The sequence below is a fragment of the Nycticebus coucang genome, chromosome 13 (genome assembly GCF_027406575.1).
Source record: "Nycticebus coucang isolate mNycCou1 chromosome 13, mNycCou1.pri, whole genome shotgun sequence".
NCBI lineage: Eukaryota > Metazoa > Chordata > Mammalia > Primates > Lorisidae > Nycticebus > Nycticebus coucang.
The window spans coordinates 45,921,604-45,946,348 of record NC_069792.1 but is presented as its reverse complement, the minus strand read 5'-3'; the positions used below and the strand labels follow the sequence as shown (position 1 = coordinate 45,946,348).

General features: G+C 38.6%; 1 protein-coding gene across 2 annotated transcripts in view; it reads left to right on the top strand.

The window, feature by feature from the left end:
- Positions 1 to 24,745, top strand: part of LOC128563728 (serine/arginine repetitive matrix protein 3-like) — an 84,215-nt gene that overhangs the window by 32,883 nt on the left and 26,587 nt on the right. Inside the window, exon 4 of one of the 2 annotated variants that reach the window (XR_008373869.1) lies at positions 15,688 to 15,724. The exons of the other annotated variant lie outside the window; for it this stretch is intronic. The gene's annotated coding sequence lies outside the window, so the exon portion shown is untranslated. Of the gene's footprint in view, positions 1 to 15,687; positions 15,725 to 24,745 lie in introns of those variants that run through there. 2 annotated transcript variants of the gene reach the window in all.

Sequence of the window (24,745 nt, the reverse complement as noted above, 5' to 3'; positions counted from 1 at the left end):
TATGTAGGATATCTGTTAAGTTTGACATGCCTATTATATTTGTAAGTGAGATATCTTCTTATATAATATTTGCAAAAATAGGTCTCCAGAAAGCAGCTTGATATCTAAATAAAAATTTTATGATAACACTTGTGCTCTGGCAATGATTGGGTAACATGGAATGGATTTACTTTCTATCTCAAACAACTAGAAGATTGGACAAAATAATGCTTTTCAGGCACTGGGAATCCTGAGAAATGGAAAACAAAGTACAAATTGAACCTTATTATTACCCTAGCGTGGCTTGCCATCTAGAGGCAGTTTCATACTTCGGTAAGTGGAAGGAAAACTCAAATGGAGCCTGATGGTTTATCTTAGTGGAGGGAATAGAGGTAGGTGTTTAAGGAAGGCGAAGGTAGCTAGGACCTTTCTTTTGGTAAGGGGGAGAGGTGGGAGGAGAGAGGGGAGGAGAGAGAGAGAGAATATGAGTCCACATAGCTATAAAGATGTCTTTTGATCTTTGTAAAATATTGAAAAAGAGAATAAAGTACCCCAGTCAGAAGAAAGAACCACTGAGAATCAATAAGCCAAATAATTCCCGAAGGTTGGGAAAAATTGGTGTTTCCACCAGAGTAGAAAGCCCATTTAATTGTACACTCTGGGGCATCAAATAGCATTATAATAAGGGCACCTTAGTAGTGAAGTTAGTAGTGAGGCTGTAGTCTCAGACTAAAATATGCTCTTTGTTAGGATTTCTCTAACAAAGTTTAAAAGCAAGCCTCAAAAGGAATAGGCTGATTCTAAGTAACTTAACTGTGTGCCAGAAGAAAATCCAACACTTTAAAAAGTTATGTAGCAAAGTCTACCACCCAATTAGGTAAGGTTTCAATGTCCAATGCTGTAATAAAAAATTACCAAGCATTAGAAAGAATGAGAAACATGACCCATGATTAGAAGTAAAATTTCAATCAATAGAAACAACACCAGAAATGACAGAGGTAATGGAATGACTAAAACTGACGATTATAAAGTCATGATGCTTCATGTCATCAAGAGGTTAGAGGAAAACATGAACATGAGGAAGACCCAAATCAAATCTATGGAGATTAAAAATGTAATATCTGACAAAATATGTAATCATATTACATCTGATTAAAATGTAATATCTGGCCTCCCTATGAACAAATTTCCTGCATGGGAAGGAGAAGAAAATAAATTATAAAATGTATGTGGTGAATGTGTGGGTGATCCCTGTATAATTCTTTCAACTGTTCTTTCAATATGTTTAAAGAATTTCCTAATAAAATATTGGAAAATTAAAAAAAATCTGAAATGGAGAAAAATGGAATGGGATCAATAGCTGATTAGACACCACAGGAGGCACTGAAGACAGAGCAATAGAACCTGTCAAAAATGCGGCTCAGAGAGAAAAAAGGCCAATAGAAAAGTAAGTAGAACATTTCTGACCTCAGAGACAACATCAGGAGATCTGACATAATTGCAGAAGGAAGGTGGCGGGGGCAAAAAATATTCAAAATGATAATATGGCCATATTTTTTGTCTCTATCTGATGCAAAATATAAATTCACAGATCCAAGAAACTCAACAAATCCTAAGAAGGAAAAGTACAAGGAAAACCATACCAAGGCACTTTATAATCAAATTTTAGAAAATCAGTGATGAAAGAGATGATCCTAATAGCAGCCCAAGGAAAACAAAGTCACTGTCTTAACAGAAACTTTTCATCAGAAGCTATATAAGCTACCAGACAGACCTCAAAATGTTGAAAGAAAAACCAAGGGTCAATCTAGTCAGGTTATTCAAAGGATCATATTCAAAAAAAGAAGGTGAAATAAACACTTTTCCAGACAAACAAAAGCAGTCAAAATTTAATGTCCAGTGGACTGAAACATAAAAGATATCAAAAAGGAAGTTATTTAGGCACAAGCAAAATGATGCCAGATGGAAATTTGTATCTTCATATAAGAATAGAAAATGCTAGGAATAGTAATTTATGTGGATAAATATTAAATATCTAATTTTATTAAAGTATCTTTCACAGATAACTTACTGCTTAAAGGAAAATAGAATATTGTATAGCTAGCACTGTAACACACTAGAAGTAAATGAGAAGGACACTAACTTAGCACAGTTGTGTTAAGCAGCTTAACCTGCTTACTGCTTATGATGCTCCCGAATGGTCTCTGAAATCTGGAGTTATAGTTTCACCCTGCACTGAATAGGGCTAAACTATGTGAACAATAGCAAGTGGAGAACTGACAGAGTATAACTTCTAAGATAAAAAAGATCAAAAGGATATTGCATTTTCCAACTTGTTCTTTTATTTTCCTTATTTTTTTTTTTTTTTGAAACAGAGTCTCACTTTATTGCCCTTGGTAGAGTGCTGTGCCGTCATAGATCACAGCAATCTCCAGCTCTTGGGCTTAGGCAATTCTCTTGCATCAGCCTCCCAAGTAGCTGGGACTATAGGTGCCTGCCACAATGCCCAGCTATTTTTCACTGCGATTTGGCTGGGGCCAGGTTGGAACATGCCACCCTTGGTATATGGGGCCAGCACCCTACCCACCGAGTCACAGGTGCTGCCCCCAACTTGTTCTTTCTTTCATTGCATTGCGGAGGAAAGCAAGCTGCTCTGCCCCAAGAACACTCTACACCTATGGCAAGTTCACATGGAGAGAAAATGAGATCTCTGGAGAACACCCAGCACCAATTAATTTTCCAGTCACATGACTGAGCCATCTTAGAGGCAGATTCTCCAGCCCCTGTAAAGTATTTGGATGACAGCAATTCCTTTCAACATCTCGACTGCAACTTAATGGGAAACCCTGAGTTGGAACCATCCAGCCAAGTCCTGATGCACAGAAACTGTGTCAGATAATAAATGTTTACTGCTGTTTTAAGTTGCTAAATTTGGGAGTAATTTGTTATTAAGCAATAGATAACTAAAACAACAGTCTCTAGCATCTGACAAATGACAAATGACAAATCATTTCAGACATAGTGTCAAAAACCTTCAACAGTACACTTCTGTTTCACTGTTCTGGCCACATACAATGCTTTCTTTGTATGTTTTATTATAGATCCTACCTAGCACAGTTTGGCAAGAAAAAGAAACAAAAGATATAGATATGGATAGGAAAATGCAAAATGTCATTTTGCAGATGACAAAATCATCTATATTTAAAATCATGACTCAAGAATCTACAGAGAAGCTACTAGAACTAATGTGTAAGTTTAGCAATGTTGCAAGATACGAGGTTAATATTCAGAAATTAATTGCATTTTTATATAGTTATAACCAACAATTAGAATTTGAAATTAATGTAATAATACTATTTTAATGCATTTAAAAGAATTTCAATGGCATTAAAATAGGAAATATTTAAGGCTATCTTTCATAAAATTTGTGTAAGATTTATTCACTCAAAAGTAAAAAATTTATTGAAACAAATTAGAGAAACCTTAATTAATGGAGACATAAACCATGTTCACAGATTGTTAAAAATTGACAAGTTAATTCAAAAATTTATACACAAATCCCAAAGTCCTAAAATTAACAAATGTTGAAAAAGAAGAAAATTTGAGAGCTTACACTATCTGATTTCTAATTTTACTCTAAAGCTGCAGTTATCTACTGGCATGGTGTTGGCATGGGGATGACATACAGAAAAATGGAAACGGATTGTTCCCAAGTAGAAGCATATGCAAGTAGTCCATTTATTTTGGATACAATTTTCAAATTTCAAGGTAATTTTAATGAAGGAAAGGGTAGTCTTTATAATAAATGGTGCTTGAAAATTGAATAGCCAAATGAACACTATAAAAATTAAATTAAACGGACTATACACCTAAATGTAAGTGCTAAAATAAGTATTTTATATAAGACACCATACACAAATATCCCTGTAATTTTGACTTAGGAAACAAAACGCATGAACCAGCAGAAAAAAAAGATAATAAAAATAAAAATCAAAAATTTTTGCTCTCCAAAACAAACTGATAAGAAAAGGAAAAGGCAAACTACAAAAAGGAAGACAATATTGTCAAAATGTAGATCTTATGAAGGACATTTATTCATGATATTAAAAAAATCAGAACTCAATAATAAGATAAACATCTGATAACAAAAGTGGGTAAATAATTTGAACACACTTTACCAAATAAAGTGTATGAATGATAAACAACATATGAGAAGATGTTAAAATTATTATTAATATTTACTAAGGAAATGCAAAGCAAATCACTATAAAATATCCACACAAAGAGTAGTATGTCACTATTTATGGTAGCTTTTTTTACAGCAAGTGAAATCCAGAAAAGCCCAAATGTCCCTAAAATGGGGATGAACAAATACATGTTTTACATACATACATGGAGTTCTACTCAGCAATAAAAAGAAAAGAACTACTGAGAGATGCAGTAATGTGAACGAGTGTCAAAAACATTATGCTAAGTGAAAGAAACTATTCTCAAATATGCCACATACTATATGATTCCATTTATCTGACTTTTTTTTTAATTTCTTTTTTTTATTATTATTAAATCATAGCTGTGTACATTAATGCGATCATGGGGCACAATATGCTGGTTTTATAAACAGGTTGACACATTTTCATCACACTGGTTAAAATAGCCTTCCTGGCAGTTTCTTAGTTATTGCATTAAGACATCTGTATTCTACATTTACTATTTCACATGTACCCTTGTAAGATGCACCACAGGTGTAATCCCACTAATCACCCTCCCTCCACCCATCCTCCTGCCTCGCTCCCCTCCCTTTCCCCCTATTCTTAGGTTATAACTGGGTTATAGCTTTCATATGAAAGTCATAAATTAGTTTCATAGTAGGGCTGAGTACATTGGATACTTTTTCTTCCATTCTTGAGATACTTTACTAAGAAGAATATGTTCCAGCTCCATCCATGTAAACATGAAAGAGGTAAAGTCTCCACCTTTCTTTAAGGCTGCATAATATTCCGTAGTGTACATATACCACAATTTATTAATCCATTCATGGATCGATGGGCACTGGGCTTTTTCCATGACTTAGCAATTATGAATTGGGCTGCAATAAACATTCTGGTACAAATACTTTTTTATAGTGTGATTTTTGGTCTTCTGGGTATATACCTAGTAGAAGAATTATAGAATTGAATGGCAGATTTATTTTTAGATTTCTAAGTGTTCTCCAAAAATCTTTCCAAAAGGAATGTATTCATTTGCATTCCCACCAGCAATGTAGAAGTGATTACTTTTCTCCACATCCACGCCAACATCTGGTCTTGGGACTTTGTGATTTGGGCTAATCTTACTGGAGTTAGATGATATCGCAAAGTAGTTTTGATTTGCATTTCTCTGATGATTAAAGATGTTGAGGACTTTATCATATGTCTGTAGGCTGTGTGCCTGTCTTCTTCAGAAAAGTTTCTCTTCAAGTCCCTTGCTCAGCCTGCGATGGGATCACTTGTTCTTTTCTTGCTTATACGTTTGAGTTCTCTGTGGATTCTTGTTATTAAACCTTTGTCAGAGACATAACCTACAAATATCTTCTCCCATTCTGAGGACTGTCTGCTTCCTTTATTTACTGTGTTCTTGGCTGTGCAGAAGCTTTTTAGTTTGATCAGGTCCCAGTAGTGTATTTTTGAAGCTGCTTCAATTGCCCGGGGGGTCCTCCTCACGAAATACTTGCCCAGACTGATTACTTCAAGGATTTTTCCTGCATTCTCTTCTAGTATTTTTATAGTTTCATGTCTTAAGTTTAAATCTTTAATCCAGTGAGAGTCTATCTTAGTTAATGGTGAAAGGTGTGGGTCCAGTTTCAGTCTTCTACAGGTTGCCAGCCAGTTCACCCAGCACCATTTGTTAAATAGGGAATCTTTTCCCCACTGAATGTTTTTAATTGGCTTGTCAAAGATCAAATAATGGTAAGTAGCTGGACTCATCTCTTGGTTCTCTATTCTGCTTCAGACATCTACTTCTCTGTTTTTGTGCCAGTACCATGCTATTTTGATCACTATCGATTTATAGTGTAGTCTGAGATCAGGTAGCGTGATTCCTCCTGCTTTTATTTCTGAGTAATGTCTTGGCTATTCCATGTTTTTCCTGATTGCATATAAAACGAAGTATTATTTTTTCAAGATCTTTAAAGTATGACAGGAGAGCTTTAATAGGGATTGCATTAAAATTGTATATTGCTTTGGGTAGTATGGACATTTTAACAATGTTGATTCTTCCCAGCCATGAGCATGGTATGTTTTTCCATTTGTTAACATTTTCAGCTATTTCTTTTCTTAGTTCTCTGTATAGCGATCTTTCACATCCTTTGTTAGATAAACTCCCAAATATTTCATCTTCTTTGGCACTACTGTGAATGGAATAGTGTCCTTAAGTGTTTTTTCAGCTTGACTATTGTTGGTATATATAAAGGCTACCGATTTATGAATGTTGATTTTGTAACCTGAGATGCTGCTGTATTCCTTGATCACTTCTAAGAGTTTTGTAGTAGAATCCATGGTGTTTTCCAGATATAAAATCATATCATCTGCAAAGAGAGAAAGTTTGATTTCTTCTGACCCTACATGGATACCCTTGATCACCTTTTTTTCTCTAATTGCGATGGCTAAAACTTCCATTACAATGTTAAAGAGCAGTGGAGACAATGGGCAGCCTTGTCTGGTTCCTGATCTGAGTGGAAATAATTTCAGTTTAACTCCATTCAATATGATATTGGCTGTGAGTTTGCTGTAGATGGCCTCTATCAGTTTAAGGAATGTCCCTTCTATACCAATTTTCTTAAGTGTTCTGATCATGAAGGGATGCTGGATATTATCAAAGTGTTTTCTGTGTCAATTGAGAGAATCATATGGTCTTTGTTTTTTAATTTGTTTATGTGCTGAATTATACTTATAGATTTACATATATTGAACCAGCCTTGGGACCCTGGGATAAAACTGACTTGGTCATGATGTATAATTTTTTTGATGTGTTGCTGGATTCTGTTTGTTAGGATCTTCTTGAATATTTTTTCATCTATATTCATTAGTGATATTGGTCTATAATTTTCTTTTCTTGTTGGTTCTTTTCCTGGTTTGGGGATCAGGGTGATATTTGCTTCATAGAACGAGTTGGGTAGTCTTCCTTCTTTTTCTACATTTTGGAACAGGTTGAGTAATATAGGTACTAGTTCCTCTTGAAAGGTTTGGTAGAGTTTTGACGTGAAGACATCTGGTCCCGGGCTTTTCTTTTTATGGAGATTTTGTATGGTTGATGCTATTTCAGAACTTGATATGGGCCTGTTCAACATTTCCACTTGATTCTGGCTAAGTCTCGGAAGGTGACGTGCTTCCAAGTATTGGTCAATTTCCTTCAGATTTTCATATTTCTGAGAATAAAGTTTCCTTTAATATTCATTAAGTTAGCCAGAGGTTTATCTATATTATTGACCTTTTCAAAAAACCAACTTTTTGATTTATTGATCTGTTGTATAATTCTATTGTTTTCAATTTCATTTAATTCTAGTCTAATTTTGGTTATTTCTTTTCTTCTACTGGGTTTGGGGATGGAATGTTCTTCCTTTTCCAGTTGCTTGAGATGTCCCATTAAGTTGTTAACTTCCTCTCTTTCCATTCTCTTGAGGAAGGCTTACAGTGCTATAAATTTCCCTCTTAGGACTGCCTTTGCAGTATCCCAGAGGTTCTCATAATTCGTCTCTTCTTTGTCATTTTGTTCCAGAAATTTGGCAATTTCCTTCTTAATCTAATCTCTGACACAGCTGTCATTCATTCAACATAAGTTTATTTAACTTCCATGTTTTTGTATGAGTATGCAGATTCCTGTTGTTACTGAGTTCAACTTTTATTCCATGGTGGTCCGAGAAGATGCAAAGAATAATTTCCATTCCTTTAAATTTACTGAGGTTAGACTTGTGACCTAAGATGTGGTCGATTTTGGAGTATGTTCCGTGAGCTTATGAGAAGTATTTGTATTCAGTTTTGTAGGGATGAAATGTTCTGTAGATGGCTGCTAAATCCAAATGTTGGATGGTTAGGTTTAAATCTAAAATTTCTTTGCTCAGCTTCTTATTGGAGGATGGATCAAACACTGCCAAAACACTGTTGAAATCTGCAAGTATTATGGAGCTGGAGGAAATCAAGTTGCTCATGTCTGTTAGAGTTTCTGTTATAAATTGAGATGCATTCTGGTTGGGTGCATAAATATTCGTAATTGAAATCTCATCATATGTTACCCTTAACAAATATGAAGTGACCATTCTTGTCCTTCCTTACTTTTGTTGGTTTAAAGCCTATTGTGTCTGCAAATATAATTGCAACACCTGCTTTTTTCTGATTACCATTTGCCTGAAATATGGATGACCATCCTTTCACCCTGATTCTATATTTATCTTTTAAGGTAAAATGTGACTCTTGTATGCAGCAAATATCTGGCCTGAGTTTTGTAATTAGTCAGTTAACCTGTGCCTGTTTAGAGGACAGTGTAAGCCATTCACATATAGGAGAAGTCTGGTAAAATTTTGGGTATTGAGTTTTTCGAAAGTCCAGTGGATATTTTTAATCTTTTCACCATTGTGGACATTGGAGTTTGATCGAAAGTTTCTGAGTGTGTTTACTTTTGTGGTAGAGGATTGGGGGGGCTGGTCATTATGGAGGATAGGTGTGAGAATATGCTGAAGAGCTTGTTTGGTTATGGCAAATTTTCAACATATAAATGTCATTAAAGTATTTAAATTCTCCATCATAAATGAAACTCAGTTTAGCTGGATACAGGATCCAGGGTTGAAAGTTATTTTGTTTTAGGAGATTAAAAGTCGATGATCACCCTCTTCTGGCTTGAAAAATTTCAGCAGAGAAATGTGCAGTCATTCTAATATTCTTCCCTTTGTAGGTAATGGAGTTCTTATGTCTGGCTGCTTTCAGAATTTTCTCCTTCATATTAATTTTAGTGAAGTTAATTATTATATGTCTGGGGGATGTCTTATTTGGATTGAGTCGTGCTAGGGTTCTGAAACTGTCTGCTATCGGAATTTCAGAATCTCTTGGCATGTCTGGAAAATTCTCTTTCATAATTTCATGGAGAAGGGCCTCTGTGCCTTGTAAGGCCACTTCATCACTTTCAGAGATTCCAATGAGGCAGATATTAGCCTTCTTCGAATTATCCCAGTGCTCTCTAAGAGAATGATCTGTTTTTGCTCTCCATTTCTCTTCCTTTTTGAGAGTTTGGGAGCACTCAAAAACTTTGTCTTCAATGTCAGAGATCCTTTCTTCTGCTTGTTCCACTCTGTTACTAAGGGATTCTACTGTATTTTTCAGATCTTTAAGGGCTACAAATTCTTGTGTCAGTGCTTCAAAATCTTTGGGGTTTTGTCTTTAAATTCATTAAATTCTTGAGACAACTTTTGAATTTCTCCAGGAATTTCTAATTCTGACTTTTGCATTCCTCTTTGAATTTCTAATTCCAAATTTTCCTCCATTCTATTAATCTTGTTTGCAATCCAAATTCTGAATTTGATTTCTGACATCTCAGCCAGCTGTTTATGAATGGGATCTTCATTTACATCTTACATATCTTTCTTTGGGGGGGGGGGTTGGTCTATTCTGGTTATTCATGTTACCAGAGTTTTTCTGCTGATTCTGCCCCATGATTGTTTTACACTGTTTGATTTTTCGCTTTGTCGATGACCTGTACAGTGTTATTGCCTGAGAAACTGGGGACCTGTTTGGTTGTGTGGGGCTAAGTGGTTCTGTCTGGTTTTCAGTTGGTCTCTCTGTCCAACTCTAGTGAAACAGTTACTCTGGGTTAAAGTCTCAGCTGTGGAGAACTACCAGCAATTAAGTCACCCCTCTCCCCCACCAGGCAACAATTGGAAAAGGAAAACCAAACCTTCCTGCAACCACACACCCAGGGTACCACTGGAATAGTCCTCAGGCGATTGGCTCAGTTCAAATGGTCCAAATCAATTGTCTCAGTCAGCACCTGTGTCATGTGGGAGAGCTTAAAACGTCTCTGGCAACTGGATCACATGGATCTGTTGACAACTCAAATATGACTTGCTCCAGTACTCCATGAAATCAGGAGGTCCCACCCAGCAAATAGATTAGTCTGGGAAGGTTGATGCCTCCTTCCCCACCTTGCACCTCTGTCAAACTTAGTCACTGATAGCCCCGCAGGGCTGTGACCCAGTTGCCTCCAGTGAGCAGATACTCCAGTGGTTTGCACCTGCCTGAATCACAAGGAAATCTATATTTGCTCACCCAGGCTGCTGCTCTCTGTCTCTATCCAGCAGGGAGAGGTGAGGCCTGACCACCTTGGGTGCTTGATGGAGGCTGGGGTGTGTTCACTCAGTTCCAGCCCCACCCCTGATTGATGTTACTGACAGAACAGAACAACTTTGTGGGAATTTGTTTCTGTTCTTGTTAAATTCCCCTACAGAAGAGAAGCTGTTTTGAGTTCCCAGAACCTGTGCCTCAGGCCCTGTCTTTACTCCTGCAGGTTTTTATTCTCAGCATGGTTAGCTGTCAGCTCTAACCTCCTGCTTGTTCTTGTTGAATGCGATAATTGGAGTTAGGGAAAATAGCCAACCCAAGGATTTAGCAAAACACCAAACTCATTGAGACCAAATGAGCAAATAGACAGATAAAAAGGCTACCAGACACACAAGCCCACAGATGCACAAACAGAAACACATAGACATACAGACAACAAAAAACCCAACTACAATAAAAATAATGATAATCATAAGGTAATTGAAAAAAAGGTAAAAACAAAGAAACAAAACGAACAAACAAAAAACCCTCCAAAAATCTGATGTAAGCACTCTCAGAAACTATAAGAAGGGAAGAAAAGGAAGAGAGAAGGGGAAAAGGAGAAAAAAAAGTTGTGTTCATAAAAAAGTTAAAAAAGAAGAAAGAAAAAGTTAAAAATAGAAACAATAAAATAAAAAAGTATATTAAAAAAACAATAAAAAAATGAACAATAGCTCCTCCAAGAAAGTGATGAGAAAAGAAAAAGAAATGCACCAACCACAAAAATATTATTCATGTATATATGTAGAAATATACATCTATATGTATGACATAGGGATCAACTTTCGTAGGAATATATTTGTACTGCAATATACTTTCTGGACTTTCTGCAATATACTACCTGGTGGCGCTGTGAGAGGTTCCCAGACTTATACCTGGTTCATAGTTTACACTGTTACCATGGTAACCACACTACCTGGCTGATTACCATTTTGGAGTTTCTCTAAAAGTTTATTACCTAATTATTGTCTAACCTCAGCTGCTCTGTTACATACAGGACTCCTATCCGACTTCCCAACTTGATGCTGGAGTCCACACTTCACAAATCTTTCCACTCTTCTCCCACATTTTCCTGTAAACTGGTAACTGCAATTGGCTGTTGGGGAGGGTGCTGGCTGCCACACCCTCAGAGTTTTTGTGGCTCAGAGTCTCACTTTTGAATCTGGACTTTTGAGTCCAGACACCCGCCAGTTCCCTGCACAGCCTGAACTGCCAGCCCACACCAAATATTCCCCACCAGGAATGGTCCAGTCTATTTAATCACTCCCGTTGTTCTGAAGGAAGGTGTCTGCCATTTTGGACAATTCAAAATATCTGTTTCCCGGGCGGGATCCTTTCCCTTCAATTTTCCATCGGGTTGCCTAACCCCTTTTGGCTCTGAGTGGGACCCCTTTTGGGTCGTTGAATTTGGCTCAGGAATAAATTTTTGTCAATTGGGTTTTGCCAGGAATTGCAAGCTGCTGTCCTTCATGAGGGAGGGGCCTGCCGGCCAGCACGGCCAAACAGGGAAAATCTCTGCAACAGAGTCCATGGTTTTAAATTACACCTCATATACAGCAATCCACCAATTTGCTGCACGTCTCCAGCTGTCTGTCCACACCAACAATCCACATGGGGAAAAGGTCCAGACTACCCTTCCTCTCATCTGATGACCTGGGAGAGGTGGGCTTCACATCGTTCCATCTGCCATCATGTTTCGCCTCCTCCATCTATCTGACATTCTCAAAACCAAGAACCCTCCAGGAAGCTGACTAATGTTTACCCGGGGCTGAGGGTGTAAAAAGTGAGAAGATGAGAGAGATGCAAGGGAGTTGAGAATGTGTACATGAGAATGATTATGAAAATTAATTGTAGATTCAAGCTGTGAAAGGAAGTGAGGACTTGAAGAACAATAGATAGTGGAAAGGTGGTAGATTAATGAATGATAGGATCCTACAGGGTGTGAGATTTCTTAAAATCAGGGCATTAGAGAGAGTAAGTTTGAAAGATAGGAGGCAATGGTTGGTGAAGGAATTTTTAAAAACTGTGGATTGAGAAAGGGCAACAACCAGATTAAGACTTATCATCACAGAAGTCACATCTACATAGGGAGGTGTTCTATGTAGAAGTTCTATGTAGAAGTTCATCTACATAGGGAGGTGCTGAGGGCAATATTGGGTGCTCTAAATCAGCTTTTCTGCCATGAGACTATTTACCTGTTCTTCCAATTGTCTGATCTGAGTAGCCATAATGGCCATAGAGGTAATTCCTTGCTTATTTGTGTCTGTATCATATGCTCTTGATTCCCAGTTCTCCTTAGGTCCAGCTTTCCTCTGAACCTCACTTTCAAATTCTGTTTGAACATCACTTTCTTCCTTAGTTTCTAATTCTCACAACTCCCCAAACAGGAAGTTACCCATTGTTTTCTCTAAATGTCTTTGCTTATTTATGAAAGACCTCACTTATTCTGAGTGAGGTTCCCTAGATTCTAGATTGGCCAAAGGTCCCACTTTCCCTGAGTGGAGTTTCCCTTTGGACTTCCTCCCCCTGTCTACCAAAGGCCTCACTTACTTCTGAGTGTCACTTTCCCCTTTGGTCCACATCCCTGGTGTCCTGTTGTGTCCTGCTGGATCCTGCTGACTACGCCAGATGTTGCTGCCCCTATGGCCCCTATGGCCCTGGTCTCGATAGCTGCAGGAAGGAACCAGGCATGACATGGAGTAGAAGTACAAGCTCGCAGGAGGCAGGCTAACCTTGATTGCAGGATAGCCCTGAGCAACCTCTGCAGTAGCCTTTTATTGAGATAGTACAGGACAGGTGAGGGGCGTATTAGACAATGACTACGTGCCATGGGCTCGGGCTCTTTCTCCGCAAGGAGCACCTGCAGATGAATCGCCCGAGGGTCTACCTCCTAGCTACAAATCACGTTGCTCAGAGGTTGTCTGGCTCTTGGCATCCTGTACATAGTGTTATAGGATATCACATTGGTTAGACCAATTAAGGTCTGTTTCATAAATCTAGAAACGTTTATGTTGGGTGCATAAATATTTAGAATTGAAATTTCCACTTATTGTATTATTCCCTTAATCAGTATGGAGTGACCATCTTTGTCTTTCTATAGTTGCCTTATATGCACTTGTATCTGAAAATAAGACTGCAACATCTCCTTTCTTCTGATTCCCATTTGCCTGAAATACTGTTTTCCAACACTTTACCTAAGTCTTGCTAGTGGTCATTGTGGAGAACAGGTCTATTTCCTGTAGAGTTAGTCTTGTGAATTTCCTCAGTGTTTGCATATCAGTAAAAGATTTGATTTCTACATTGATTTTGAAACTCATTTTAGCTTCAAATTCAGATACAGAATTTTGAGCTGATAATTGTTTTGTTTAAGAAGGTTAAAAGTAGATGACCATTCTCTTCTGGCTTAGAAAGTTTCAGCTGAAAAGTTTGCTGTCCCCCTGATGGATCTGCCCCAGAGGTCAATTGATAATCCTAGCTGCTTGAGGAATTTTCTCTTTTGTCTTGATGTTGGACAGGTTTCTTACAATGTGTCTTGGAGATGCTCTATTTATGTTGAGATAGTGGGAAGTTTTCATTTATAATATCCTCCAGTAGGGCTTCTATTCCTTTGGGATAACTTTCTTCCCTTTAGGGATATCTATACTTCATGTGTTTGAATACTTCATCTAGTCCCAGAAAGCTGAATGAATGAATGAATTTCTTCTTTTCTGCCTCTTTAACTACCTGTGTTAACTCAAGAGCTTTTCCCTCTAGCTCTGAGATTCTTTCTTCTCCACAGTCTAATCTGTTATTGCTATTTCCTACTTCATCTTTAATTTCTCTGATTGATTTCTTCAATTCCTTAAGCACTTCCATAACCTTTTTATATTCTTCAAATCTTTTTTCCAATTTTTGTTCTGTTTTCCCACTTTCTTGTCAATTCCCTTTGTTGTTTTTGCCATCTATATTTTAAATTCCCTTTCTATCATTTCCATTAACCTTCTTCAGTATCTATCTCATAATTCCTTGAGGGGATTGTTCTGTTTTAGTTTTTCATGTTGTCAGAATTTTTCTGTTCATTCCTCTTCATGACTATACTTTCTTCCCCTATTTTTTCCTTCTCACTACCTCCTTCACGTAAAATTGCCTTGTGTCAAAGCTTAGGTATTGAAGCAGCTGGTTGGTATAAGGTAAAAAGGAAGATAAGACTAAAGAGCAAGAAGAGGGGAAGAAAAGAAAACTATAACCAAAATAAAAGAAGGGGAGTGAAAGAAAAGAATTAGAGAAATAGAGAAAAGAAAGACAGAAAGTGAGAAAGACAGAGATAAGAGAAACAGTTGTGTTGAGCAGAGAGTTTTGATCACATCCATAATTCTGGGACTTTGTGGGTCCAGGTTAGGTAAGTCCCTGCAAGTCAGGAGCTCCTTATCAGCCTGGGAAAAAGTAAGACCTCCACCTCCACCAAATATAGGTATAAAAAAATCAACAGTATTTTTCAGTGAGGATCTGCCAATACCACCTTTCGAAAGGCCAGAGCTAGAAGGAAAACCTAAACCCTGAGCTTGTGGCCTTGTTTAGTCAGACCAATGCCATGAACCCCCAGACTTTTAAGAAAAGACACAATAACTTTAAAAAATCAAAGTAGATAAAGAAAATTTAAAAATACCATTATATGTGATAAAGAAAAAAAGGGATATCTTAGTTGTTGTATAAGAAATTTATGTGGTAAAGTTGCAGAAAGTAGAAAAATCTTTACCAAAAGGGAGAAAAAAGGGGAGAAATAAAAAAGAAAGAATAAAAGGGCTGAAAAATGGTAACAAAAAAAGGAGGAGACTGTGTTATTGAAGAAAATAAAAATTAAAAGATAAATATACAACCAAAACAAACAAACAAAAAACCCTAAAAACCCAAAGAACAAAAACAACCAAAACAACAAAAAAGAAAGAAAAACTAAAGAAAAATTGAGAACAGGAGCAAAAAATGAAAGTTGTGTGTGTGTTTGTGTGTGTTTTGCAATATATTGCCTGGACATAAGGCAGTACTATGGTGTTAGGAGACAGAGAACACACAGGCTGGTTTTGCTATATAAATTGGGGGCTGGGTACTGTATGTGGAACAGTGTACAGTGAAGCAGAGGCAGAGTGGCTCCGTGAGCTCCTCTCCACTTTCTCATAGAGAAACCCTGACTGGCTGCTGAGCGTGAGCCACACACACACCCATATGCCTGGCGAGCCAGTGAGGTCACTATCATATGACGTAGGCTTTGTTGTAGTTCATCTTCCTCCCTGTGCACTTTCCATTTGCCTTCATGGGTATTTGGCTTTAGATAAGAACAATTTCCATGGCTACAATTCTTAAATAATAATTATATTTTTGGGTGCCCGCCCAGACTTCCGTAAGAGCAGCGCTGCAACCGTGATTGGCATGTGGACCTTGGAAAGAGCTGCACCGCAACCCAAGACCCACACCCGCCGGGCCTCTGAATGCCCTGACCAGGAACTGAGGGAGCCGCATAACCCAGCATCCTCCCTCCTGTACCCTCCCTGCCTCCACACCAGCCTGTTTGTCTGGCCAGGGACTCTGGTAGCCACGTGCCCTCCGGAGCCCTCCCTGCCTCTGCACAGAACCTTGGCCTTGTTCTGGCCAGACACTGATTGAGCCTTGGGGTCTCTGTGTCAAAGTCACTGGGCACCAGGCACTCCCAGAACCGTGTGCACCACCTCCCGCCCTGTTGCTGGATCTGGGTGTGTCACACTCCAGAGCTGCTTCCACAACCAGAACTCCCTGGCTGGGGCAGCTCTAGCTTTTGAATGCTCCCAAACTCTCAAAAAGGAAGAGAAATGGAGGGCAAAAACAGATCACTCTCTCAGAGAGCTCTGGGATAATTGAAAGAAAAACAATATTCATCTTATAGGGATCCCTGAAAGCAATGAAGTGGCTTCACAAGGCACAGAGTCTCTTCTCCATGAGATTATGAAGGAGAACTTTCCAGACATGCCAAGAGAGTCTGAAATTCAGATAGCAGACAGTTTCAGAACCCCAGCATGACTCAAGCCAAATTAGACATCCCCCAAGCACATCATAATCAATTTCACTAAAGTTAATATGAAGGAGAAAATTCTGAAAGCAGCCAGAAAACCATCACCCACAAGGGGAAGAATATTAGAAAAACTGCAGATCTCACAGCTGAAACCTTTCAAGCTAGAAGAGGATGGTCATCGACTTTTAATCTCCTAAAACAAAATAACTTACAACCCAGGATCCTGTACCCAGCTAAACAGAGTTTCATTTATGATGGAGAAATTAAATACTTCAATGACATTCACATGTTGAAGAAATTTGCCATAACTAAACTAGCTCTACAGGATATCGTCAGACCTATCCTTCATAAAGACCAGAGTAATCCTCCACCAAAAAAGTAAACCCATCCAGAAAATTTTGATCAGATTCCAACTTCCACAGTTGCAAAAGGATTAAAAATGTCCACCAGACTCTCAAAAGGCTTATTAACATTCTCAGTTAATGTGAATGGTTTAAATTGTCCTCTAAAGAGGCACAGGTTGGCTGACTGAATGCAAAAACTCAAGCCAGATATCTGCTGCATGCTATAATCTCATATTACATTAAAAGACAAATATAGACTCAAGGTGAAGGGATGGTCATCTATATTCCAGGCAAATGGAAAGCAGAAAAAAGCAGGCATTGAAATCTTATTTGCAGATGCAATAGGCTTTAAACCAACCAAAATAAGGAGGGATAAGGATGGACACTTCATATTTGTTAAAGGTAATACTCAATATGATGAGATTTCAATTAATATTTATGCACCCAACCAGAATGCACCTCAATTTGTAAGAGAAACTCTAACAGACATGAGTAACTTGATTTCCTCCATTTCCATAGTAGTTGGAGACTTTTGTTTTTTTTTTTTGGAGAGACAGAGTCTCACTATACTGCCCTCGGTAGAGTGCCGTGGCACCACATGGCTCACAGCAACCTCTAACTCTTGGGCTTATGCGAAGTTGGAGATTTTAATATCCCTTTAGCAGTGCTGGATAGATCCTCCAAAAAGAAGCTAAGCAAAGAAATTTTAGATTTAAACTTAACCATTCAACACCTGGACTCAACAGACATCTACAGAACATTTCATCCCAACAAATCTGATTACACATTCTTCTCATCAGCCCAAGGAACATACTCCAAAATGGACCACATCCTAGGCAACAAATCTAACCTCAGCAAATTAAAAAAAAAAAAAATAGAAATTATTCCTTGCATCTTCTCAGACCATAATGGAATAAAAGTTGAACTCAATAACAACAAGAATCTGCCTACCCATACAAAAACATGGAAGCTAAATAACCTTATTCTAAAGGATAGATGGCTTATAGATGAGATTAAGAAGGAAAACACCAAATTTTTGGAACAAAACAACAATGAAGACACGAATTATCAGAACTCCTGTGATACTGCAAAGGCAGTCCTAAGAGGGAAATTTATAGCACTGCAAGCCTTCCTCAAGAAAACGGAAAGAGTGGAAGTTAATAACTTAATGGAACATCTCAAGCAACTGGAGAAGGAAGAACATTCCAACCCCAAGCCCAGCAGAAGAAAAGAAATAACCAAAATCAGAGCAGAATTAAATGAAATTGAAAACAAAAGAATTATACAACAGATCAATAAATCCAAAAGTTGGTTTTTTGAAAAGATCAATAAAATGGATAAACCTTTGGCCAACCTAACTAGGAAAAAAAGAGTAAAATCTCTAATTTCATCAATCAGAAATGGTAATGATGAAATAACAACAGACCCCTCAGGAATTCAAGAAATCCTTAATGAATACTACAAGAAACTCTATTCTCAGAAATATGAAAATCTGAAGGAAATCGAGCAATACCTGGAAGTACGCCATCTACCAAGACATAGCTAGAACAAAGTGGAAATGTTGAACTGGCCTATATCAAGTTCTGAAGTAGCATCAACTTACAAAATCTCCCTAAAAAGAAAAGCCCAGGACCAGAAGAACTAGCACCTACATTACTTCCAAAATATAGAAAGAGAAGAAATATTACCCAACACATTCTACGAAGCAAACATCACCTTGATCCCCAAACCAGGGAAAGACCCAACAAGAAAAGAAAATTATAGATCAATATCACTAATGAATATTGATGCTAAAATACTCAATAAGATCCTAACAAACAGAATCCAACAACACATCAAAAAAATTATACACCATGACCAAGTGGGATTTATCCCAGAGTCTCAAGGCTGTTTCAATATATGTAAATCTATAAATATAATTCAGTACATAAACAAACTAAAAAATAAAGACCATATGGTTCTCTCAATTGACACATAAAAAGCTTTTGATGATACCCTGCATCCCTTCATGATCAGAACACTTAAGAAAATTGGTATAGAAGGGACATTTCTTCAACTGATAGAGGCCATCTACAGCAAACCCACAGCCAATATTGTATTGAATGGAGTTAAATTGAAATCATTTCCACTTAGATCAGGAACCAGGCAAGGTTGCCCATTGTCTCCATTGCACTTTAACATTGTAATGGAAGTTTTAGCCATTGAAATTAGGGAAGAAAAGGCGATCAAGGGTATCTACATAGGGTCAGAAGAGATGAAACTTTCACTCTTCGCAGATGATATGATCATATATCTGGAAAACACTAGGGATTCTACTACAAAACTTTTAGACGTGATCAAGGAATACAGCAATGTCTCCCGCTACAAAATCAACACCCATAAATCTATAGCCTGTATATATACCAACAACAACGAAGCTGCAACAACAGTCAAGGACTCTATTCCTTTCACAGTAGTGCCAAAGAAGATGAAATATTTGGGAGTCTACCTAACAAAGGACGTGAAAGATCTCTTTAAGGAGAACTATGAAACTCTATGAAAAGAAATAGCTGAAAATGTTAACAAATGGAAAAACATACTATGCTCATGGCTGGGAAGAACCAACATTGTTAAAATGTCTATACTACCCAAAGCAATATATATTTTTAATGCAATTCCTATTAATGCTGCATTGTCATATTTTAAAGATCTTGAAAAAATAAGTCTTCATTTTATATGGAATCAGAAAAAACCTTGAATAGCCAGCACATTACTTAGCAATAAAAACAAAGCAGGAGGAATCACACTATCAGACCTGAGACTGTACTATAAATCAATAGTGATCAAAATAGCATGGTATTGGCACAAAAACAGAGAAGTAGATGTCTGGAACAGAATAGAAAACCAAGAGATGAATCCAGCTACTTACCGTTATTTGATCTTCGACAAGTCAATTAAAAACATTCAGTTGGAAAAAGATTTCCTATTTAACAAATGGTGCTGGGTGAACTGGCTGGTGGTCTGTAAAAGACTGAATCTGGACCCACACCTTTCACCATTAACTAAGATAGACTCTCACTTGATAAAAGATTTAAACTCAAGACCTGAAACTATAAAAATACTTGAAGAAAGTGCAGGGAAAACTCTTGAAGGAATTGGCCTGGGTGAATATTTTATGAGGAGGACTCCCCAGGCAATTGAAGCAGTATGAAAAATACACTACTGGGACCTGATCAAACTAAAAAGCTTCTGCACAGCCAAGAACATAGTAAGTAAAGCAAGCAGACAGCCCTCAGAATGGGAGAAAATATTTGCAGGTAATACCTCTGATAAAGTTTTAATAAGCAGAATCCACAGAGAACTCAAATGTATTAGCAAGAAAAGAACAAGTGATCCCATCTCAGGGTGGGCAAGGAACTTGAAGAGAAACTTCTCTAAAGAAGACAGAGGCATGATCTACAAACACATGCAAAACAGCTCATTATCCTTAATCATCAGAGACATGCAAATCAAAACTACTTTGAGATATCACCTAACCCCAGTAAGCGTAGCCCACATAACAAAATCCCAAAACCAGAGATGTTTTCATGGCTGTGGAGAAAAGGGCACACATCTACACTGCTGGTGTGAATGGACACTAATACGTTTCTTTTGGAGGGATGTTTGGAGAATACTTAGAGATACAAAAATAGACCTTCCATTCAATCCTATAATTCCTTTACTAGGTTTATTCCCAGAAGACCAAAAATCACAATATAACAAAGACATCTGTACCAGAATGTTTATTGCAGCCCAATTCATAATCGCTAAGTCATGGAAGAAGCCCAAGTGCCCATCAACCCACGAATGGACTAGCTAATTGTGGTACATGTGTACCATGGAATATTATGCAGCCTTAAAGAAAGATGGAGACTTTACCTCTTTCATGTTTACATGGATGGAGCTGGAACATATTCTCCTTAGCAAAGTATCTCAGGAATGGAAGAAACTGTATCCAATGTACTCAACCCTACTATGAAGCTAATTTATAGCTTTCACATGAAGGCTATAACCCAACTATTATACAAGATATGGGGAAAGGGCCAAGGAAGGGAAAGGAGGGGGGAGGTTAGGTTGAAGGGAGGGTAATGGGTGGGGCCACACCTACGGTGCATCTTAGAATGGGTATAGGCAAAACTTACTAAATGCAGAATACAAATATCTATGTACAATAACTAAGAAAATGCCATGAAGGCTACGTTGAACGGTTTGATGAGAATATTTCAGACTGTATATGAAACCAGCACATTATACCCCTTGATTGCACTAATGTACACAGCTATGATTTAACAATAAAAAAATAAATAAATAAATAAAATAAATTGGGGGCTGGATGGCACTCTCTAACGTGGGGGAGACCAGTCCTGTCTTCCTGATTTATTTGCCCTCAGTCTGGGCCTGGTTGCTTCATTGGAATTCAGTCCCCACAGGATTGGAGTCCTACAACTCTCACCAGATTTCTCAGGAGGCACTTCAAACAGTGGCCCCTGACAACAAAGTGGACTTCCCAGGGTGTGGGGGCCACTCAGCTCACCCCAAGGATGGTTGCCCAAGCTCAGCAGGTGCATCAGAGCTAGCCATGAACTAGGACTCTACAGTCTGTTCCTCTGATGTGGCCTTCCCAGAATGACAGCATACTGCTTGTAGCCAAGCTGGTGGGAGATCCACACCCCTCAGTGGATCAATCTCAGCTGCTTGATACTGTTTGAGTTCACTCACTTGTTAAAGCCTTCCAAGGCAGCTCCAGTGTGCAGCTCAGTCCAAAGTAAAAACACTGGGTAGTCTTTTGCTGTCCCCAGTCCTCTGCAGGAGTGCTATCCAGTCAGCCCTTGCCTGTACTCAGGCAATTGCTTTCTGAGCTGGTTTTTCCTCAGCTCCAGACCTCCTCAGTGGCTCCTAGAGTCTCCCACTGCTTCACTCTGTTGTGATGTCCCTGGGTAGGCTCCCCCAACCAGAAATAGCTGGAGTTCTCTTTCCCCTGTCTTGCCGCAAGTGGCTAGCAGGGAGATGTCTCTAGTCCACATCTTGCCTAGAACTCTTTCTGTCTTCATCTAAGTAGTGGACTTTCTTTGTCCAAAATCCTTCTCTGACCTGGGTGTTGCCAGAGTCTCAACCAGCTGAGCATGAGCCTTATCACCACTCCCAATCTAATACTTTTCAGTAAATAACCAGACCTGTTCTTCTACAGAAAATTCAAAGCAGCATGATTGATTATTCCGACTTAGTGATGGTTTCTGGCCTCAGCCAGCCATCAGGCCTATTTCTATTTGTCAGCTCAGTGTGGTATGGACGTCACACAATGGATAACAGAATGATTCTTCAAGAAGTTCGTATATTAGGAAACTGAAATTCACAGAACGGGGGTGTGAAGGATCAGAGTGCTTCATTCATTGTTTATTCAAAAACTATTTACCAATCATTACTAAGTGTCAGGCACTAAGTTCTGTGCTAAGTTAATGCACCACTTGTTCCTTGCAGATTGTAACTCCTAGATTACATCATTTGCTCCAAAATTATTATCATTTTTAAATATCAATTCAAATGATCCTTTGAATAATCTGGCTTCTCAATTCCTTAAATTGGATTTCCTAAAGCATGTTTCAAGGCAAGTACTTGAAAGCAGGCAGTTTATTGAGAGATAATTTCTAGAAGTAACAGTTAGGGAGAAGGAAGAGTGAGATTGAGGTGTATGCTATCATATTCATTACCAGAATACACAGTAGTTATTCAATCCCTCTGAGGACCCTCTGAAGAATCACATTCAACCAAACTACCTTTCCAAAGATGAGCAACAGGGGCATTTATCCAACTCCTGTTCCTAACCAGCTTAGATTTTCCACCAGAAGTACAAACTCCTCCATGCTTGCAGGCTGCCTTGCTTCAACTGAGGGAGCTCTCAAGCCTCCAGAGAAAGCCCTGAGGCAGGAAAGCAGGGACAAAGCAGGTGCTGAGCTTGGGAGGGCATCAGTATCATATGCAATCCCCATTTTCTAGAGGTCTGTTACAGGGGCTTGCACAAGAGCAGCAGCTCATTCCTTATGACTGGGACATGATAGCCAGAACTGTTCTTGAGTCTGGACAGTTCAAAAAGTCTTTACAGTTCAAAACCTGGTGGAAGGAGGAGGCTGACCTGATGAGTCACCAAAACCAGCAGAGAGGAGTCCCTATGACATCAGAACAGCTCACTGGTTCTGGTCAGTGGCTGGGGATTTTCAATCAACTTCAGTATAATGACATAGCCATAGTCCAGACAAGGCTGTGTTGTCTTAGGGCAAGGAAAGGGAAGATCTATGGCAAAAACAATGATTATGGGTCTCCCTAAATCTATTAAAACTGATAATGCACCTTCTTATTCTACTCACAAATTAAATACCTTCCTATCTTTTTGGAATTTTTACTTATCTCATGGCATTCCTTACAATTCTCAAGGACAAGCCATTATTGAATGACATCATAAAACATTGAAAGATATGTTAGATAAACAGAGAGGGGGTGAGGATATCCTACCCTTGTATAATAGTCCTAAGTATATGCTCTCTAGAGCTCTTTTCGCCCTCAATTTTCTGAATCTCAGCAACGACAGAAAAACAGCTGCAGGACGCCATTGGACATCTCTTGTTCATCCACCATCCTCTCCAATACAACAACCTATTTTTTATGGAAAACCTGACATGCCAGGTGGAAGCCTGGTTGTATACTACACTGGGGTTGAAGTTTTGCCCATATTGTTATAGAACACCAAGAGAAGCAATGGTTACCAGCCCGCTGGATTAAGCCTCAACATGAGCAGGAAATTTTGCCAGCATCTTAACAAATTTGTTTTCACTAACTTTTCTTTTATTCCCAGGATTTTTGGAGGCTAGGTAATTTTGTAATAGAGAAACTCTGGATCAATCTCCTCTGTGGAAACTCTAGCTGCCTCTCCCATATCACCGTCCATCTTCAGCAGGAAGCAGTTAAGAGTGGTCAGTGTCCTGTTTCCCTAAGAGGCAGTTGGAGTTTCTGTGCAGAGTGGGAAGATTGATACAGGATTTTATTGTTTTGGGCTGAATAACAAGCCCCAGTTAAGCTTAGTATGCATCTTCTAAACCTTTGAAGAGTATGACAACAAAGATCTTCAACAGCAGGCTTAGAGGTAATGGTAAATACTGGTATCGGCTAAGGTAAGATAATTTCATTTCTTGGATTTATATCTGTTTCAGTTGGGCACCTGATCTTTACTTAAAGTTATACTGCTCTTTGGAAAGGGTCTGAGTTCAGTACAGCCCTTTCCCCACCTAATGTAACTTCGGGTGGTGGTTAATACTTCCCATGGAAGCGTCATGGGCCCTATGGGTCAGACCATAGCACGTAGTTGGGTGGTGATTAGCACAAAGGGGACATGTTTTCCCCTATGCCTAGTTTGGCTAAAATAGTTTCCCTTATACTGGGATGTTACATTGGTGCAATTCAGTGTTATACTTATGTGCCCTTTTGTTTGTTTTACTTAGCAGGAAGGAAAGCTCCTTGGTGAGGAGAACAGCTGAAATAACCAATGACAGATTTTCTCCCTTGCCTATCCAGGAATGCATTTAATACACTAGAGGGGGGAAATGTAGAGGACACCAAGAGCCAGACAACCTCTGAGCAAGGTGATTTGCAGTGGGGGGACAGACCCTCGGGCGATTGGACAGCAGGAGCTCCTTGTGGAGAAAGAGCCTGAGCCCATGGCGATCCTTTTCCTTAGGCACGTTACATGTGCAAATCACCTTGCATTTCTGGATATTTTTAAACAGTGCTCCCACTTAATGGGCACAATGTAGGGGTGTATGGCAGACCTTTTGTGGGACACAACTACAAGAGGGACTTTACCTAACAGATTCAAATATTGTGACCTGGTTGTTTGTACCTCACATTAACCTGAAATTAAAACAAACAAACAAAAAGGAACAGATTGGAAACATTCTATATAGTTTAGGGAATGGCAATGAAATATCCCAAGCCTGCTCAAGGCTTCTTTATCTTCCTCTTCAAATTGTGCTCAGGAAACCTTCTTCTGGGCATGA